Source organism: Myxocyprinus asiaticus, chromosome 11, assembly GCF_019703515.2.
Source record: "Myxocyprinus asiaticus isolate MX2 ecotype Aquarium Trade chromosome 11, UBuf_Myxa_2, whole genome shotgun sequence".
In the NCBI taxonomy this organism is placed as follows: Eukaryota; Metazoa; Chordata; class Actinopteri; order Cypriniformes; family Catostomidae; genus Myxocyprinus; species Myxocyprinus asiaticus.
Window position 1 is genome coordinate 27,299,050 of NC_059354.1, and position 6,000 is coordinate 27,305,049.

Sequence of the window (6,000 nt, forward strand, 5' to 3'; positions counted from 1 at the left end):
AATTAACTTCTTTTTTTTTTTTTTTTTTTTTTTACTATAAATGCCCACTTACACATTCAGTTCCACATTTTTCTTCTCGTGTTTTTGGCAATTTGCATTCTTTGTGCATAACGTCACCTACTGGGCATGGATGAGAATTTGAAGTAAAAAGGACTTAAATAGTGATCTGTTTCTCACCCATACCTATAATATTGCTTCTGAAGACATGGATTCAACCACTGGAGTCATATGAATTACTTTTTGTGCTGTCTTTATGTGCTTTTTGGAGCTTCAAATTTCGGGCCACCATTCAGTTGCATTTAATGGACCAACAGAGCTTACGTATTTTTCTAAAAATCTTCATCTGTGTTCTGCAGAAGAAAGAAAGTCATACATATCTGGGATGGCATGAGGGTGAGTAAATGATGAGAGAATTTTCATTTTTGGGTGACCTGTTCCTTTAAAGAGTTTAGAGCAAAACTAGTAGTGAATGATGCAAAAGTAGATAATATAAGTCTGTTTTAATCATATAAATTATTGCTTGCTAATGTATCTCACAGTTTGGCTAAAGAAAATGAAGATAAATTAATATAGTAGCTCTATTTTAATGTTTTGAAGACAATAATGAGTTAGCATATGATTCAAGTTTTCTAACAGTTTCTCTATAGTTTCAATTCAAAATCAATGTGTCCTTAAAAGTATATAGTTTATTATTACTACTATTATTATTATTATTATTATTATTATTATTATTATTATTATGTATTTATTTATTTTATATGGTAATATTGTATTTCAATATGTTTGATTTTTTTCAATAAATCTGGGATTTATTTTAGTGGTAACACTTTATAATAACAGTACATGAATAATCATTAATTAATACCTGAATTAATTGCTATTTCTGCGTGAATTAATGATGAATTAAGGAATGGACTAATCGGGAACTAATGAAGAGCTAACATTAACTACAACATGAGTCATATAAATTCACGCTTTAATAACAGCCACCTAAATTACATTAGTACATGTTTGATAGTTAATGCATTAATTAACATTAGGGAATAAACTAAATAAAATAGGCTTAATAATAAAGAATGTGTGAAGTATTTCAACCTTGAATTAAACAAGCATATTTAATAGTCATAATATAAATATTTAAAAAATGTAGCTGTCTGCAGTTTCGCCACAAACATCACTGAATGACACAGTATAATTCCGCCATTTTTTAAAATGGACATAAAAAACTTAGAAAAACACACAAATAATAATGATCACCAAGAATTTGATCTCAACCCATTTTACGTTATTCTCTGTCCCTTTCATTTCATACACACCCCACCACTCAATTCACTTGTCATCCAGACCATAGAAATAGAAAAGTTTGTATTTATGTTGCTGGATCAATATTTGTTTTTGTTATATATATTTCTCAATATTTTTCATGGTTACTTTGTGAGTTTCATCAGAACTCAAAATCAAAATTCAAAATGATAATAATTGGATCATCGTCATCAACAACAACATCGTTGTTAATAATAGTAATTTGTTTTGTTCATTTTTCCATGAACATTTGTGCATGTAAATATTCAATAAGTTGTTGTGTGAACTAATCTATGTAGTTTGCTACATTTCTGCCCAAAACTACAGTATGTGGAGAGTTTGTTTCTGATGGGGCTCTTATAAGAGGCTCTCTAGGTGTTGACTGGCTGCTTGCCACTATTTCCTGTGGTAATGCTGATATTTTTAATCTACAATTATTGTTTGTTTTCAACCCAATCTCATGAAAATCATGCATAATTTATGAGTTGGCTATTTAGTATGGTCTTGCACGATGTTGTTCGCATAAACTCAATTTCATCAATTTCATCACGTGCAATTTCCCAGATGGCTAATGCGGAAGTAAGCGTGAGTTCCGTGCATGAGGCGTTAAGGACATACTTATTAATATTATGCCCTAACCCAAACCCCTTATCTAAACTTAATCAATCATTAGAGTGTGTAAACAAGATAAGAAGCTGTTATATGTGACAGAAGCACGTAATTGTCGCGTATTAGATAGAAATGATGTCCAGCGATGTCACTGGCTGTAGTGAAAGTCGTAGGAATTCAAACGAGTGCAGTTGCACGATATCATACGAATTAGCCAAATTTAGAAAAGTTGTACAAATCCTGACGATTTCGCCGTGAGTTGGTTGTTTTGTTGGACTGAATTAAGGACTGAAGTCAGATTGTTCATAATATCCATTTTGATGACATTATGTGCAGTCTTTGAATTCATTTTGTTATTTGAACGTATTAAGTGCTAACATTAGCATTTGTAGCATTTCCGATAGCATTTCCGATAAATCATTTAAAAAGTATCTTATATATGTCTTTAACAGGTATGTTTGTTTTTTCTTTTGAGTCTGTATATGTTTTAAAAGAGATTTCATTCATTTAAAGTAGGGCTGCAACTAAGGATTATTTTGATAATCGATTAATCTAACGATTATTAGAACGATTATTCAACTATTCGGCGATTATTGCAATGATTAATCATTAGCTCTTAACCGATTATTCAGCTTGTGCCCCGATATAAAAGGTTGTATTAAATGTGCTTACTAACAATAAAGAGGACAAAATCATCTTTTAAAAATACCTCTAAATGACATTCACTGAATTAAAGAAAAAAAAAATTTATTAAGTTTAATTCAGTAAAGAAATTCACTGCAAAAAATCTGATTGTTATCAAGTGTTTTTGTCTTGTTTTCCCTTTAACAAATTGTCTAAAAAACCTTAAAACAAGATACATTTACTTGAGAAGCAACATATATTTAGAATTGCTTTAAGAGAATGTATCTTAAATTTTGTATATAAGTGTATTTTTCACTTGGTTATACTTCTGTGAGTGCGGTAAAGACAAAATATACTTATATTCAAGATCTATTCTCTAAAAGCAAGTCTAAATATCTTATATGGTGCTTCTCAGGTGAATGCTCTTTTTTTCTTTTTTCTTTTTTTTTAGATTTTTAGATATTTTAAAATATTTGTATTTTCAATATTATATTTAACATTCTCAGATAACAATTTTTCTTCTGCAGTATAGCTGCTATAGAAAATGTATGTTGTTTTAAAGGAGTTTTAGATATTTATATTGGAAAACAAAAACGTATATTGTTGCAGTATATTATGGGGCGAAGATTACCCTCTCTCACCTTTCTGTTCACTTAAATCCATCTTTAACTCACAAAAAAACAAACTCTCTCTTATTAATAAAGCTGCGTATTGCCAATTTTCTTCACGATAAGTAATGCACAGTGACACATATATTATGATTAATTAAGTTGCGAGCCATCACGTTATAATCTAGCTGCATTAAGTGTGTGCGCTCGAGGGATAAGCGTCCCCGCAACAGAGTGTGCATCAGCCGGGTGCAGTTTCAATCTCTCCCCCTTAGATCGGGACACTTCGCGCAACTCTTAGAAGAGGCGCTGACCACACAGAGCCATGCCAGTTTCGTAGTTTGTAGTTATTTACATGATCTGTTTCCGTATTATTTGAAATTTAATAAAGCTACAATGCATTAAATATAACTGCATTTAAGATGTAATGCCGGGGGGTTTCCTTTAAAGAGCTCCGGCTCCACTTATTCCATAATGAGAGTGCCTCTGTATTTACTTATTTTGTATTTTTGCATTATAATTCCCTCATACTTTGCGATCTACATCACCTGAAGCTGTTTGGAAAGTTTAGTGCGTATAGACTGTGAGCTGTGTAATTCTTCCTCTCCTCAGTGTCATCATTAGAGTTTAATGTGGTCTCATGTTACTTAAATGAGATCCAAATTCAACAACTAAGTGTTTCAGCCCTAATTTAAAGCATCTTGGTGGAACACTGATATTTGTTTTTCAGTATTGATTTATTATATTTATTTATATATTTTTCACATTAAATGTGTTTTTCTCTTTAAATGTTTGGTTTTTTAATGTCATATACCTGTATGCTGGTTGATTTGTATTTTCAAATAAGCAGATCGTTAAAAAAAATGTTGGTCTTTAATTCACTGGTGCAAAAGATTAAGGATCACCTTAGTGCATGTGTATTAAATGATTTGTTAATGCAGCATAATGTCATGACTGCTTAGAGGGGCACATTATTACTAACTCATTATTAACTACCCATAAACCCATGACTTGTTAATGCATCATCATTGTAAACTTACTATCAACCACACATGTACTACACTAGCATTCATCCTAGTTAAATCACATATTGTTTAGCAACATTTGGTTTGTTTGTAGTGAAGTAAAAGCTGAGATGCGGACATGGCCTGCATTTGGATGACAAGTGAACTAAGTGGTAGGACTGACAGTGGTAGAGTGAGTATGAAGGGAGAGGAATGAAGAATCACACAGAACGGTTTGAGATCAATTATTATTATTAAGAATAATTATTGGTGGCAAACATTAAAGGAAAAGTTCACCCAAAACTGAAACTTCTCTTAACATTTACTCACCCTCATGCCATCCCAGATGTGTATGACTCTCTTTTCTTCTGCAGAACACAAATGGAGATTTTTAGAAGAATATATCAGTTCTGTAAGTCCATAAGATTTTGAATGGTGACCAACATTTTGAAGATCCAAAAAGCACATAAATGCAGCATAAAAGTAATCCATACGACTCCAGTGGTTTAATCCACGTCTTTTTAAATAGTCCAAATGGTTTTCGATACGATCAGAACAAAATATAACTCATTTTTCACAATAAATTTCCTTGGTCATCATGATGTCAAACTTGATTACACTTCCTTGCACCACCTAGCACTCTGCACATACGTCAAGCACTGGAAAGTGTAATAGAGCTTGACATCCTCATTGTGCCTAGAGACTGCAGTGGCAAGATGTACAGTGAAAAATGGGTTACATTTTGGTTTATTCTCACCCAAAACCGATCACAATACTTCAAAAGACATGGATTAAACCACTGGAGTCATTCAGATTACTTTTATGCTGTTTTATGTGCTTTTTGTAACATCAAAAATGTGGTCCCCATTCACTTGCATTATGCATTGTATGGGCATACAGAGCTGAGATATTTAAAAAAAATTCTTCATTTGTGTTCTGCAGAAGAAAGCAAGTCATACACATCTGGAATGACAGGGTGAATAAATGATGGGAGAACTATTCCTTTAATGTGTTCAAAATTTGATAAGGATGATCCATGTAAATTATGCAGAACAAATTCTGCATCATCCAGTGATGTTTGTGGTGAAACTGAAGACATCAAAAGTTATATAAAAAAAAAGTTGTAATTATGACCATATTAAATTATGCACATTTAATTCAAGGTTGAACTACTTCATATTCTTTCTAATAAAGCCTGTTTGATTTAGTTTATTCCGTAATGTTAACTAATTAACCGTTATTAATGCATGAATTCATATGACTCATGTTGTAGTTAATGTTAGCTCTTCATTAGTTCCTGAATAGTCCATTCTTTAACTCATCATTAATTTATGCGAATGTAACTATTCATTCAGGTATTTATTCATGATTATTCATGTGCTGTTATTATAAAGTGTTACAAACAAATAAACTGTAATAACATCCTGAGGATTTAAAATATTATATTGAATGCCGCAGCAGTGCAGATTTGGGCCACCAGATGGAGACTTTATTTTACAAGAGAAAACACCTAAACATTTTGTGATGTATTGCAGTACCAGAAAGCACCAGTAAGCAAGACACCCTTTCTCTGTATTACAGATTTTTTTAATCACTTTGGTACTATTTTTATATGCAAGTGGTACATTTTCAAAACTCTTAATACAGAACACCAAACTGATCAGGGCTGTGTTTCCCAAAAGCATTGCAAGCTTAAATTGATCGTAGAGACCACTGGAGCCAGTGATTTATACCAGTGGTTCTCAAAGTGTTGGGCACACCCTGTAGGTGGGGGGTGGGGGGGGGTGGGGAGCAGAGGTATTGTAAGGGGGGCGCAGAAGGCTGGCCCATTCTCAAATCTCTTTCACACATTC